Below are 16,571 nucleotides of genomic sequence, written 5' to 3'. Positions count from 1 at the left end.
TACGTAGATGTTAATACTGATACTCGACAAGGAAGGCGAAGACAGAGGTAAACGCAGTAACACTCATCAGAAAGGGCAAGGATTAAGGGATATGGCGAGGGATAACACCACGCACTACAGCTAACATTATAGAAAGTGTAGTTACGTAGCTGAATTTATCCCTCTAGCAATATGTTCAGTTATAAGGAAGGGGTTAATGTTGTAATACTCATCAGAGAGGGTGAAGATTATGGGATGTGGCGAGGAGTAACACCATGCACTACAGCTAACATTATATAAAGAGTTACCTTTTTAATATAGCGTGCATGACAGACTCTTCACCTGTTAATTAATATCAGAGCGTGAGGTGTGCCGGCGTCCTGAAGATCACAAGGCAAATATGGAAACATGGAAATACAGGGAACAAAAAGCCCATCGAGCAAATGAAAGCACTTTGTATTCAGGTAGAACAGATAATACTCGTAGTTATGCTTCACTAAAATTTACAGACGAACATAATATAGTTTCCTCCATTACTCCTTTTTTTTCATAGCGGGGAAAACTATAACAGGGCATAAAGCAATGTTTATAAATATGTATAGAGTGAGTATATGATGGAGAGGAAGACCAACGATATAGCTACGCCTGGCCTTAGTGCTCATCTCCGTTCCATTGACTCTTAAGCTTTTAATGGGAATACAATATGCATAGACTAGCTGCGCGTGGCTTCAGTGCTTATCTCCGATCCATTGACTCTTTAGCATATGGTGGGAATACAATAAGCAAAGACTAGCTGCGCGTGGCCTCAGTGCTCATCTCCGATCCATTGACCCTTGAACCGATGGCCAGTACAGCCTACAACACACAGAAACTAACCAGATGCTGCGCCCAAAGTCTCAAGCCGTGTGTTGCCTGCCCTACGCACTCCTCAGACTCATAAGCTACGCACGCAAGCGGTCACCTACACGCCAACGTTCCTGGAATACGTGACGACTTCTCAGGGTGACTATTCCTTCCCTAATATTATTTTCGTACCCTAGTTTTTATTGTTTGTATTCTATTGGTGGTATATTTTCATTATTATTTTATAGGCCTGTATATTTTTTTTCAGTACATCTTATTGGTTTCATTTTTTATTAGTGCTTTTTTCCTCTCCCGGTGTGATGTTTTAATCGAATGTGATTTGAATTTGTTTGAATCGTTTATATTTTAACCGACAGCTGCGATTGGCACAGATTTGGCCTTCACTGGTAGCCTGGTAACATACACTCAAGGTCCTTCTCTGCCTCTGTGGTGGATAGTGGAATGTTTCCCATGTGGTATTGGTGTGCTGGGTTTCCTCCCAAGGTATTTGGCTTTACATTTTCTTCATTGAATTGTAGCAGCCACTTATTGCTCCACTCCTGCAGCTTGGTGATGTCTTCTGGTAGGCGGTCTGCATCCAAGGGGTTAACAACTACTTCCTTCCTTCATTCGCTGTTTTTCTATGTTTCCATATGTTTCCATATGTTTACCTGTATAATCTTTTTTTTTTATATATTTTTCTGCACCTTTTCTCACATCTACTTTTCTCATCATTTCGTTTCTCTTTTTCATATTTTCCTTTTGTCTTTCTCTTCTCTTCCCTTTTTTTTTTCTTTTTGTTAATTTTTCTATTTTCTTTCTTTTTCTTTCTTTGTCTTGTATTTCTTTTGATGATCAGTGTCTGTGAACCGAATGCCAAATGTATGGTCGGCTCACTAAACATCTGGATATTTATATGTCAATGTGTCTATCGATCTATCTATCTGTGAGTCAATCGATCAATCTATCTATTTATCTATCTGTTTACCTATCTATCTATTTATCCATCTATCTATCTTTTTTTTTTTACAACAAAGGAGGCAGCTCAAGGGCACACAAAAAAAGAAAACAATAATAAAAAAAAGCCCGCTACTCGCTGCTCCTAAAAAAGAAACAAAAGAGGTGGCCGAAAGCAAGGTCAAACACGAGAGGAGAGATGTCCTGATACCCTCCTCATGAAAGAGTTCAAGTCGTAGGCAGGAGGAAATACAGATGAAGGAAGATTGTTCCAGAGTTTACCAGCGTGAGGGATGAAAGAGTGAGGATGCTGGTTAACTCTTGCATAAGGGGTTTGGACAGTATAGGGATGAGCATGAGTAAAAAGTCGAGTGCAGCGGGGCCGCGGGAGGGGGGGAGGCATGCAGTTAGCAAGCTCAGAAGAGCAGTCAGCGTGGAAATATCGATAGAAGATAGAAAGAGAGGCAACATTGCGGCGGAATTTAAGAGGTAGAAGACTATCAGTATGAGGAGGAGAGCTGATGAGACGAAGAGCCTTAGCCTCCACTCCGTCCAGAAGAGCTGTGTGAGTGGAGCCCCCCCACACATGAGATGCATACTCCATACGAGGGCGGATAAGGCCCCTGTATATGGACAGCAACTGTGCAGGGGAGAAGAACTGGCGGAGACGGTACAGAACGCCCAGCCTCGAGGAAGCTGATTTAGTAAGAGATGAGATATGAAGTTTCCAGTTGAGATTTTGAGTTAAGGATAGACCGAGGATGTTTAGTGTTGAGGAAGGTGATAGCTGTGTGTTGTCAAAGAATAGGGGATAGTTGTTTGGAAGATTGTGTCGAGTGGATAGGTGGAGAAACTGTGTTTTTGAGGCGTTGAAGGACACCAGATTCTTCTTGCCCCAATCGGAAATAATAGTAAGGTCTGAGGCTAAGCGTTCTGCAGCCTCCAGCCTTGAGTCGTTAAGTTCCTGAAAGGTGGGTCTTCTATTAAAAGAAGTTGAGTAATGCAGAGTGGAATCATCGGCGTAGGAATGGATAGGACAGTTCGTTTTGGAAAGAAGATCATCAATGAACAACAGAAAAAGAGTGGGAGATAGGACAGAACCCTGTGGGACACCACTGTTAATAGATTTAGGGGAAGAACAGTGACCGTCTACCACAACAGAAATAGAACGGTCAGAAAGGAAACTGGAGATAAAGGTACAGAGAGAAGGATAGAAACCGTAGGAGGGTAGTTTGGAAAGCAAAGATTTGTGCCAGACCCTATCAAAAGCTTTTGATATGTCCAGTGCAATAGCAAAGGTTTCACCGAAACGGCTAAGAGAGGATGACCAAGAGTCAGTTAAGAAGGCTAGAAGATCAGCAGTAGAACGTCCTTGCGGAACCCATACTGGCGATCAGATAGAAGGTCAGAAGTGGAAAGGTGCTTTTGAATCTTCCGGTTAAGGATTGATTCAAAAGCTTTAGATAGACAAGAAAGTAAAGCAATAGGACGGTAGTTTGAGGGATTGGAGCGTCACCCTTTCTTAGGTACAGCTGTGAAGGCAGCTTCCAGCAAGAAGAAAAGGTAGATGTTGACAGACAGAGGCGAAAGAGTTTGACCAGGCAGGGTGACAGCACGGAGGCACAGTTTTTAAGGACAATAGGAGGCATTCCATCAGGTCCATAAGCCTTCTGAGGATTGAGGCCAGAGAGGGCATAGAAAACATCATTTTGAAGAATCTTTATAACAGGCATAAAGGAGTCAGAGGGGGGATGAGTAGGAGGAATATGCCCAGAATCGTCCAGAATGGAGTTTTAGAAAACGTTTGAGTGAAGAGTTCAGCCTTAGAGATAGATGAGACGGCAGTGTTGCCGTCAGGACTGAGGAGTGGAGGGAAAGATGAAGAAGTGAGGTTGGAGGAGATGTTTTTGGCTAGATGCCAGAAGTCACAGGAAGAGTTAGAAAAAGCAAGGTTTTGGCATTTTCTATTAATGAAAGAATTTTGGGTAAGTCGGAGAATATATTTGGCACGATTTCGGGCTGAAATGTAAAGTTAATAATTAGCATTAGTTTGAAGGTTCTGGTACCTTCTGTGAGCTGCCTCTCTATCATTGACAGCACGAGAACAAGCGTGATTAAACCAAGGCTTTTTAGCATGAGGAGTAGAGAAAGAACGAGGAATGTATGCCTCCATTCCAGAGACAATCACCTCTGTGATGCGCTGAGCACACACAGAGGGGTCTCTATCCTGGAAGCAATAATCATTCCATGGGAAATCGGAAAAGTACATCCTCAGGTCGTCCCACCGAGCTGAAGCAAAATGCCAGAAGCATCGCATCTTCGGTGGGTCCAGAGGGTGTACAGGAGCGATAGGACAGGATGCAGAAATAAGATTGTGATCGGAGGAGCCCAACGGAGAGAACAGTTTGACAGAATAAGCAGAAGGGTTTGAGGTAAGGAAGAGGTCTAGAATGTTGGGCCGGTCTCCAAGACGGTCGGGAATACGTGTAGGGTGCTGGACCAACTGCTCTAGGTCGTTGAGGATAGCAAAGTTGTAGGCCTGTTCACCAGGATGGTCAGTGAAAGAGGATGAAAGCCAAAGCTGGTGGTGAACATTGAAATCTCCTAGGATGGAGATTTCAGCGAAGGGAGCGTGGGTCAAGATGTGCTCCACTTTAGAATTCAAATAGTCAAAGAATTTTACATAGTTGGTAGAGTTAGGTGAGAGATAAACAGCACAGATGTATTTAGTAATAGAATGACAATGAAGTCTTAGCCAGATGGTAGAAAATTCAGAAGAGTCAAGGTTGTGGGCACGAGAGCAAGTGATGTCGTTGCGCACGTAGGCGCAACATCCAGCTTTGGATTGAAATTTAGGATAGAGATAGTAGGAGGGAACAGAGTAGAGATTGCTGTCAGTAGCCTCAGAAACCTGTGTTTCGGTAAGGAAGAGAAGGTGAGGTTTAGAGGACGAGAGATGATGTTCCACAGAATGAAAATTAGAGCGAAGACCGCGAATGTTGCAGAAATTGAGAAGAAAGAGGTTCGAGGAGTTATCAAGACACCTCTCGGGTCGGCAGCCAGAAGGGGAGTCCTCCCTGGGGGAATTTGTGGTCCCCCCCCCCAGGCGGGGACTCCGAGGCTTGTTGTAGGTGCGCCATTTTGGAATTTGAATTTTGGGAAAAGGTGTATATGTTGTGTGAATGTAGTGTGGTGTGGATAAAGAGAGGATCTGTCTTTAGAGAGCATGCTGAACTACTCTCCGGTGTTGGTGAGACAATAGGGAAACGGTTAGTGAGGACATGGGAAGGGTCTTTGGAGGGCTTCAGCTCTCTTCTCATCTCCCATATATACCTCACTGGAGTGGCTTGCGCCCGTTCGGTAGGTGTCTTCCTACCTACTCCAGCTCTATCTTCGTCTACCTATCTATCTATCTATCTGTCTGTTTATTTATCTGTCTTTATATCTATGTAGGCGGTGGCCGAAGTGATAGCGTACTGGACCCACATTCGCCGCGTGATGGACGACGCGGGTTCGAATCCCCACGCTACCACTCGGATTTTTCAGTCACCGCCGAGTGGCTTAAAACTACCCACATGCTGTCCTGAAGACCACCCATCAATCCGGACTCTAGAGGAAGCCGTCCAAGCGAATCAAGAACGAGTTCCGGGGGGCAGCATGAGCCAATGCAAGATGGCGCCACTATAAACACTCGCCTGCGCCAGAACGGGCTGGGCCGACCATCAGGCCCCACCTGGAAGAAGCCTTGGGCCGACCATCAGGCCCCACCGGGAAGATGCCTACCGGCGCAATAGGCAACAACGTAAAAAAAAAAAAAAAAAAAATCTATCTACCTATTTATCTATCTATCCATCTATCTACCTATCTTTTTACCTACCTATCTATCTATCTAACTGCCTGTCTATCTACCTATCTTTCTATCTATGTGTCTATCTATCTATCTTTCTATCTGTCTATCTACCTACCAGTCTATTTATCTATCTATCTATCCAGCCACGCACATTCCGCCGTTCCTATTCCACACACACACAACACTGAACAAGCGGAAGGAAGGAAGGATGTAAAGCGAAAAAAGTTTAGGAAGCATCGAACAGCAGTAATTCTACTAGGCTTATTATGGCGTTTATCGCTTGGCCCCGCGGCGAAAACAACAAACAACGGGCGAAGGGAGGAAAAAATATATTGTTTGTCTGTATATAGTCTAGTAATGAAGAATTGATCTCCCTCTATATGTCGGGAACTAGAAAACGAACAAACAAGAGGAATAGCCATAACAGTACAGAGTAAACATCTGACAGGACAAACACTAACAAGTAGGGTGACAGATATACAACTGTGTAAACATTTCATAGGACAAACACTAACAAGGAGGGAAACAACGAGGATGAAGGAAAACAGATACCCAGAGAGGAATGAGAGATATACAACTGTGTAAACATCTCATAGGACAAACACTAACAAGGAGGGAAACAACGAGGATAAAGGAAAACAGATACTCAGAGAGGAATGAGAGATATACAACTGTGTAAACATCTGACAGGACAAACACTAACAAGAAGGGTGACATATATAACAGTGTAAACATCTCAAGTACAAAAGAGGGGAAACAACGAGGGTACAGGAAAACAGATACCCAGACTCAGATACAGAAAACAGATACCCAGTAGGCGTGGTCAGAAAGTGTGAACAACCATTGAAAAAGACTCTGACCCGTGACGTCAGTCGTGGCGACATGTTATGAGCCAATAATTTAACAGAAAAATCGCTGTGGGAGTCTTAAGACTGAATCACGAATAGCAGAAGTAAAACAATACAACATAATGAGCGAGCAGATGGGTGTGACAGGAAGTATTGGCCATTGGTTATGTAGAAAATTAAGGCGTGTCAAGGATGTAAGTCCGCCTAAAGCAAAGAAAAATGTAACCTAGAAATCAGTGGTAGGATCACACCGAGCTTGGTTCTCGCCTCAAGCAGACCTGCTACTCACTCAGCCGAGAATGGCTGTTGTGATCTTAATCGTGAGTAGAAATTCGAGAATCTAAGGGAAACCGACTGTATTGTCCTGGAGATTATAATGTAGGAGATGTGAAGTAGGATTGTGAGTGGGACAGGACTGTGATTATTTGTTTGCGATGTAAAGCAAAGGTAAAACCACTGGGTGTGGTATAATTTGGTGTTTCCGTGACTTGTAGTAGATTATACTATAGGAATGTGTTATTAGGATTTTGGGAAGAGAGTACATAATGATTGTGATGTAAGCAGAGAGCTACAAACCACTGCTTGTGGAACGATGAGTGTTATTATTATTGGTAACAACTGAGCACATATTGTAGTATTATGTTTAAGACATGTCATTTGTCATATGTTGCATCCATTGCTGAATATGCCAGTGTTATGATCGTCTGAACATAGAATATTGCGTAAGGCAATTACTTTCATTTAATTTTAAATAAATGTATATTTTCTTTTTCCCTTGTTTATCCCCGAACACCAGTCTCCAATAACAACTTAAGCCGGATCACGCTACCAGGGATACGAGACGGTGAGATCATTTATGGAGTAATTAATGAGTGATAAAAAGAGTTGATTTAATACAACAAAAGAAGGGTCAAAAATATAACACATACGAACTCTATACTCATTTATATACTACTTTATGCGCAACCTTATCGTGGTATTTAGCGTTTATTCCCGCTGTGAAAAAATGAAGAATGAACGAATGGAGGAAACTTCATATTCTGTTGGCCTTTTAAATTGTAGTAAAGCAAAATAATTCATCTTTTCTGTACCATCTCCACCTTTGTATTTCAACTTTATTTTCACTTACAATGACATAAACTATCCTATTCTGTCTTTAAATTCTAGTAATGCTAACTTGTCTACTCTAATGACTATTGTGAAAAATTCATCCTCTCTACATTGTCTCCACCAATATATTTCTACTATTTTCGTTTACAATTATACACACTATCATATTTTGTCTTTAAATTCTAGTACTGCTAACCTGTTTACTCTGATATACCGCAGAATTCATCCTCTCTATACCGTCTCCACCAATATATTCTACTTTTTTTTTTACAATTACATACACTACCATATTTTGTCTTTTAATTCTAGTAATGCTAACTCGTTTACTCTATTTCAACATCTATCTACGCATTTTATCTATTTTCTTCTTGTAAATACGCAATCTCTATTTTTATACAGCAAGGGAGGCAGCTCAAGGTAAAAAAGAAAAAACAATAACAGCAACAAAAAAGTCCGCTAAAAAAAATGTACGAGAGGTCAGAGGAGAGGTCAGCTTCGGGTGGAGAGGTCAGTCTTGGTACTCTCCCACTCCGTCTGTAAGTTCTAATAATCATGCAAATTTCGCCCATTATTTCATCCTCATAAATACACAAACTATCCCATTACGTCTATGAATTGTACTGATGTGAAGATCCTCTCCTCTATCTCACTTTACTTTCATATTCTTACTTTTCTTCCACAAATACCTCAACACACGGACACTATAGCATTCTGTCTGTAAACTCTCGTCAGGTAGAACTCGCTCAGTATTTCATCTTCAGTAATTTTACCTCTTTATCCACTTGCAATAATTACAGAAAATATCCCATTCTTTCAATAATTACACACACTATCCTATTCTGCTTGTAAATAGAATAGTACCGCATAATTTGATCAGCCTATTTCATCTTCACCTGCCTATTTTTAACTGTTTTCGACTTATAATCACGCAAACTATCCTACTCTGTCTTAATACTCCAGTAATGCACAACCATCATATTCTTACCTTTTTTTTCCACATTGAACTCTCCACCCAGAAACAATCCCAGTCCGTCTGTAAATTGCACTCATCCACTCTATTCCATCTTCATCTATACATCTAAATATTCTTAACTTTTATTTCACACTGAACTATTATTAACACGGAAACTCTCCCATTCTGTCCATAAATCTAGTATAAGCCAGCGCTAGTCCACTCTCTATCATCCCGTCCACACACACACACACACACACACACACACACACACACACACACTAACAACAGCCTCCCAGGAAACATATGGCGGGGCATTAGTAGGCGGCTTTGTTAATCCACGCTACAGCAAGGATAAATAGAACCCCAGAGTGAGTGCCTGCTCCTCCATCTAAATCCGTTTTGTTGGCGTGAATCATGTCTTTTATATTATCTAACTCAGCGAGGATTAGCGGACCCCTATGGTGAGTGCTTCCTTTCTCCTCCACCAGACACACACACACACACACACACACACACTCTCTCTCTCTCTCTCTCTCGGCCGCATATTTCCGAAGAGTATGCAAGATTGGCACCACCTCGAGCCCCTGAGCCCTGGGTGACTAATAACGTAATTCTATTCTACTTATTCTCATTTTATTATTTTATTCTATTCTATTTTATTCTATTATTCCATTCCATTTTATTCTATTTTATTTTATTCTATTATCATGTATTTATCGGCAGTATGTACAGGTAAAGACCTAACTTGGCCCACTCTAATCTGACCTAATCACATGATGCTCTCTGAATTATTTTCATTGTATTTCCCGGCAAAAAGTCCTGTTCTACCCTTATTTAACCTAACCTGACCTAGCCCAATCTACCCTACCCTGAACCAGCTAAGCTGACCTCAGCTAACCTAACCTAACCTTAACTAATCTAACCTAGCTTGTCCTAACTTATTCTAACCTAACCTAAACTAACCCAATCTACCCCAACCTCAACTGACCCAGTTTATCCTAACCTTAACTAACCTAACTACAACCAAACCTAACTTGACCTAACCCAACATGTAACCTAACCTAACTTTAACTAACCTAACCTAACTCCAATCAAACCTATCGTAGATTAACCTAACCAGACCTTACCCAGTCTAACCTAACCTGACGTAACCCAATCAAACTTATCCCAATCAAACTTAACCTAACCAAACTATAACCTAACCTAACCTGACCTACACCGGGCCGGACTTTCAACACTACTACAGTTCAGGACTATGCCTCCTCCCCGCCGCCTCCCTGCCCGCCACTTGCTGCTCGCCACTTCCCGCCCCTCATCACTGTGTCGAGCTCAGGAGCTCATCTGTAAACTTTAGAGCCGCACAGCCTCCTTCAGCGATCCCTTGAAATCTTCCGCCAATATAATGCTTCCCTTCTCCATCCTCCTCGCAACTTCCACGGTCTTGCAAGGAGGAGGAGGAAAAAGAAGAAGAGGAGGAGGAGGAGGAGGAAGCGCCACCCCACACAAGCAAGGGAAGAAAAGTGAGGGTAAGGGTCATGTTCTTAAACAATTCGGGCCCCAAGAACACATACTTGACAAGGCTTTCTTAGGAGTTTGGGGCATTCCAGGGGTACTTTTATGACCCTGGTGGTAGTTTGACCCCTCTTCTGTACCATGACCGTGGAAAAGCACTCATGAAAGCCCGATTAATCTCCTCTTCGGCCTTTGGAAATAGTTGACATGTGAGGTGGAAGCGTCTGAGGGTCATATTCTTAAACATTCCGGTCCCTAAACACTCATATTTGACAAGGCTTTCGTAGGTGTGTGTGGCATTTCCTGGGGTACTTTTATGACCCTGGTGGTAGTTTGATCCTTCTTCTGTACCATGACCGTGGAAAAGCACTCATGAAAACCCGACTAATCTTCTTTTCCACTCATGAAAGCCCAATCAGCCTCCTTTTCGGCCTTTGGAAACAGTTGACGTGAGGAGTGGCAGCGTCTGAGAACACCGACCTGAGTATACACCATCGGAGGCTACACTTGGCCCTTCCTGCTCCATGCCTCAACCTTCCCAGAAACCTCCCCGTTCCCTCTCCTTTTTTGTCTCGTCTGCTGCCAAGAGAAGTCGACGCTCACCTGAGGTGTAATTGTTCTCTCACTTTGTTGTGCGAGTCTTTACAGAAGCCGGGAAAGTCACATCAAAGAGCGGGACTTCTTGAGGGTTGCGCGTCACGGTACTCTGGTCTCAGTTTGCATCCTTCCCTTTAGCTAACTCGGTCGCTCTTTTCTCGCCTCCTTCTCCGACTATTAGTATGGGTATGAGTCTTGTTGGAGTCTGATATATACTTCTGTTCCCTTTTTCTGTTTCCTTCTGAAGAATACACGGCTGACCTGCTTCTAACCATCACCTTCTTTTAACTAATTCAGTCGATCTTTTTCCGGCCTCTTTATGAAAACAGCGTCTTGTAGGAGTCTTTGGTATTCTCCTATAGTTCACGGTACTCTGATCTCAGTTTACTTACTTCCATTCAGCTAGCTCGATCGCTCTTTTTTCGGCCTCTTTCTCCGTCAACTTATGGTAGCGGCGTCGTGCGGGAGTCTTTGACGCTTGTTTCAATTGAGCTGTCTCCTCGTAGGCGGTCGATCAGCTTCTAACCACAAGGATCTTCTAACTCGATCGCTCTTTCTCCGTCTATCCTTATGGGAACAGAGTCTTGCGGGAGTCCTTCATAATTTCCTTTCACCTACCTTTCACTTTCTTTTGTCCGCTTCTCCGTCTGATTCCTCTCCGTCTATTTCTTATTATTTTCTTCCTCTATCTATAATTATGGGGCAGTGTCATGTGAGCGTCTATGGTACTTTCCTTTCTCTATGTTCTGTCTCCTTTGCCCTTAAAAGTAAACACTCGGGGAAAGTAAACACACGGCCGACAAGCTTCCCCTAACCACGAACTTCTAACTAATTCGATCATTCTGTTTCCGGCCTCTCTCTCCGTCTCTCTTTATGGGAATAGCGTCTTGCGGGCGTCTTTGATACTACTTCTTTTGTTTTGTCTCCTTTGCCCTAAAAGTAAACACTCTTCGATAATACACGGCCGACAAACTTAACATCTTCTCCTAACTAATTCGATCATTCTTTTTCCGGCCTCTCTCCGTCTCTCTTTATGGGGCGGTGTCTTGCGGGAGTCTTTGATACTTTCCCCTTGTTCTCCTTCCTTCTGAAGAACACACGGCCGACCAGCTTCTCCTAACCACCAACTTCTAACTAATTCAACTCTCTTTCTTCCGGCCTCTTTCTCCGCCTATATCTATGGCAACGTCCTCTTCTTTGATACTTTTGTTTTCTGTCCATCTTTACTTAGTCTGTCTCTTCTTATTGTATCTTCTCTCCGTCTGTCTTTTTTCCATCACGTCTTTTCTCCGTCTATCTTCTCTGCTTCTGTCTTTCTCCGGCTCTCTTTCTCCTAACCTATCCTAACCAAATCAATCTAACCTAAACTAGCATGACCTGACCCAATCTAGCCTATCATTAACTCACCTGACATGACCTTTCCTTAATACTTTCCCACTTTTTACTATCTGTCTGTCAGTCTGGTTCTACGCTATTAAAAAAACGTATCTATAAACAGTGCAAATACCCAGCAGCAAGTGTAGTATAGAGGCGTATTTTCATGTGCAGGAACGTTCATCCAATCCGTTCACAGCCTCGCTCTGGCCGGGCAAGGGACGGATCGCGAGGGTTCCTGACCTTTCGCAGTTCCGTTGATGAAGGACCGGGGAGTGTTGACTTGGTAAACAGCGTCGCGTGGGAGCCGGGCTACAGGTGTCCGCGTGACGGCTGGACGGCTCAGGTATCGCGATGGCTTTGAATGGCGGACAGAAATTAAGGCTGTCGATGTGATGAACGATTGGGTGGTGTGTGAATAGAGGTGAAGGAATGCCCACACACACACACACACACACACACACACACACACACACACACACACACACACACCATCCCCACACTGATTTATCTTGTGTTATATAATGTCAAGTTAAGAAGCATCAATGTGACTATTAATACTGTTTCACTGGTCTAGAGTCGTGCCAAATAAACAAAGTATATAAAGTATCAAAATACCTAATATATGAAGTACACAAATCCGACCAGATTCCCAACACAGTCACGCTGCACAGACATCAACTGGAAAATAGTATCAAAGTGACTCTTAATACTGGTCCGCTGGTCTTATGTAGTGTCATATTAACAAAGTAAAGTATTAAAGTACCTAATTTATGAAGGATATAAATGTGAGCAGATTCCTGGACACAGTCACACTACAGAGACAGACAGAGTTCATTGACCACAGTTTCCATAAAATTTAAAATACGTATATGCTAAAAGCTTCACTATTTTTTTTTTTTACATTAAAGGAATTTTTACAGTAAAGGAAGCAGCTCAAGCGCAACAAAAAGAAAGTGAAGAAAGAAAAGCCCGCTAATCGATGCTCCTATAAAAGAGAAAAATAAGGAGTGGCCAAAAGAGAGGTCAATTTCGGGTGGAGGTGCCTTGATACTCTCCTCTTGAAAGAGTTCAAGTCGAATACATCTAAAACCCTCGCAAAGTCATTCAAGTTGACCATACACGTGTAATCTGGTACGAAACACGGCACACAGAAATCGACGAAAACTAGCAAACAAAAACGAAACAAAACAAAACATAAATCAAGTCTAACATAGTGACTCCTAATACTGGCCAGCGGGTTATGTAGTGTGAAGTAAACAAAGTATCATGCGAATAATTTATGAAGGACACAAATGCGAACAGATTCCTCCGACCCAGTCACGTAAAACAGACATAAGGAGTAAAATGGACGACATGTGCACTCGATCACCTGAAATAGACATCAGGAGTAAAATGGACGACACTCGATCACCTGAAATAGACATCAGGAGTAAAATGGACGACACTGATCACTGATCACCTGAAATAGACATCAGGAGTAAAATGGACGACACTCGATCACCTGAAATAGACATCAGGAGTAAAATGGACGACACTCGATCACCTGAAATAGACATCAGGAGTAAAATGGACGACACTCGATCACCTGAAATAGACATCAGGAGTAAATAGACGACACTCGATCACCTGAAATAGACATCAGGAGTAAAATGGACGACACTCGATCACCTGAAATAGACATCAGGAGTAAATAGACGACACTCGATCACCTGAAATAGACATCAGGAGTAAATAGACGACACTCGATCACCTGAAATAGACATCAGGAGTAAATAGACGACACTCGATCACCTGAAATAGACATCAGGAGTAAATAGACGACACTCGATCACCTGAAATAGACATCAGGAGTAAATAGACGACTCTCGATCACCTGAAATCAATGTGCATTCAGAACCGCCGCTGTAAATCATCACCAGCAGACCAAACTATTCTTATAAACTATTCTTATAATCCTCTTGTCCCTTAACGAACTAATGAACCGCTGCTGAGCTTAGAAGGAAAAAATGTAAGCTGTCAAAAGTCCTAAATTAACACCTATGAAATTATTACATGAAGAACTACAATTTTGACTAGTTTTTAACGATTTTGACAAGTTTTTAACGATTTTGACTAGTTTTCCGATGTACTCTGTGTGAAGTAATATGTAGTTTGGTGTGTGTGTGTGTGTGTGTGTGTGTGTGTGTATTTTACATGAAAGAAAGCAGCTCTAGTGGAACAAAAAAATAAATAAAAAACAAAAAAAAGCCTGCTAATCACGGCTCATATAAAAAAAGAAACTAGAAATGAGTGTGTTTGGGAGTGTGTGTGTGTATGAGTGAGTCAGTTATTATGAGTGTGTGTGTGTGTGTGTGTGTGTGTGTGTGTGTGTGTGTGTGTGTGTGTGTGTGTGTGTTTTCTTACAAAAAAGGAGAAAGCTCAAGGGCACAAAATAAGGAAACAATAATAAAAAAGGCCCGCTACTCGCTGCTCCTAAAAAGAATCCAAAGAGGTGGCTGAAAGAAGGGTCAATTTCGGGAGGACTCACACTACTGCAGCCGTTCATTTCGTGGTACATTGCACATTAGTCCAAGTCTCGCCCAGGAAGCCCCAGCACCGGCAGCACCGACACCCCCAGCACGGGACGATGCAGCCAGTCACGCAGCCCTCAAATATTTATCCGTCTGGCAGCCTCGCATTCGTCCGGTAAAATTAGAGTTGCCCGGTACGTCATAACTGTCACCTCTGCTATATATATTGGACGTGACAGGCATCTCTCTCTCTCTCTCTCTCTCCTGATTACGGATTCACTACAAACACACATTTTCATACAACATTTCGGGGCCCGGTGATAAATTTGAATATGATTGTAATGAACAGGATTATTGATATTATTATTGTTTTTTTAATTAGTTGGTTGAGTTGAGTGAAGTTTTTTTTTATTGTTAGTAGACTGAGGCTGACTGCTCTTGTGGTTGAAGGCTATTTAGCTATCCGTGTATCTCTTTATTTAATTGTCTTTTATTTTGATTAACTGTTGAAAGGCATTTTATTACGACTTCTCTCGTGTTGAAATCCTTTTTTTTATCTTTATTTATTTATTTAATTATCGGTTTTATTTGTTGTATGTACCGATTTTCATTTTTTTATTTATATTTATTGTAGAAAGGCTTTGTATTTATTGCAGATTGAGGCACACTTTCTTTTGTGTTGAAAGGCTTTATGTTCATCCATTTATCTACTTATTTATCTTATTTTTTTTTTTTTCATTTATTTGTTGTTGGAAGGATTTCCATTTCTAGCAGATCGAGGCACGCCCCTCTTGTGTTGATTATCTGATTTATCTTATTATTATTTTTTTTTTATTTTAATTATTGTTGATAGACTTTGTATTTCTAGCAGGTCGAGGCACACTTCCCTTGGGTTGAAAGGCTTTAAAAGAGACGGTGAGGATAACGCTTGAAATAACACAGAGTACGCGGAAGAAATCTACCCAATACAAGACAACCTACCACACAAGACTAAGACCAAGTAGCACAGTCCATCACAGTGGCTCTGTAATCGCCCGAACCAAACTCTTCAGTCTTCCACACTCCACAGCGGTTAGGTTTTCGACGCAACACCAGAAACACAAGAAATTTCCCGCACGGTTTCCTCTAGTTTCTTAACCTAAACATGAACGCCAAACACTATACAAGGAATTTTTTAAGTCTTTGGTATTGGTTTGGAGGCTTGCCAACCCATCATGGCGAACTGTGAAAGTGGCCCTAAATCCATAATCAGCCTTTTACACCATCAAGACTTGTCCTCATCAACACAGGCGCCGAAGCAGTGCAATACTTCTTAGATAGACATTTGCGTACGAAGAAAGAGAGCTACTCAACACCACAGGACAGCCAGCGCAAGAATTTAGTCCTTTTTCAAGAAGATGCGATACTACTCACTTTTGGAGACTTCCTTTGACCATCAGATGTAGGTTTACCTGGAAAGAAAGAATACAGTCATTAATGAAGAAGACTCAAAACTTTAAGTATGTCAAATTTAATCACGATAGCAACACTCCTCGAATTTTTCAACCCACTCTTGTATATATTCAGTTATAAATTAGAGGAGAAGGAGGATGGGAAGGAAAGGCAGAAAGTAGGGGAGAAAGAGGGAGTGGAGGTCGATGAGAGGGAGGAGGAGGAAGAAGAGGAAAGAACACAACAACAGACCTGAGACCTGCTGGGTTGTTTTGGGTTGTTTTACAATAGCTACACTATCTAAGGAAGAGGAGGTGAAGATGAAGGACAGCAAGGGCGGCTCCCTCCCTCCCAGCCTCCCTCTCCAGCCAAAGCTGGTAGAAAGAGGAGAAAGAGGAGGAGAAAGAGGGAGGTGATGTTCTCATGTTCTTATGTAAAACCCGGTTAATCTTGTCTGTGGCCTTGGGAAATGGTTGTAATGGAGGCCCGATACGTTTAAAAGTATGGACCAACATCTCAAACCAGTCTTATGTACCATCAAGCCTTATCATCCTCCTCCTTCTCATTTTGTCATTTTCTTCTCCTTTCCTCCATTCATACTT

Source organism: Eriocheir sinensis, unplaced genomic scaffold (assembly GCF_024679095.1).
Source record: "Eriocheir sinensis breed Jianghai 21 unplaced genomic scaffold, ASM2467909v1 Scaffold6, whole genome shotgun sequence".
Classification (NCBI taxonomy): domain Eukaryota; kingdom Metazoa; phylum Arthropoda; class Malacostraca; order Decapoda; family Varunidae; genus Eriocheir; species Eriocheir sinensis.
The sequence above is the reverse complement of the archived record's forward strand: the minus strand, read 5'-3'. Positions refer to the sequence as shown.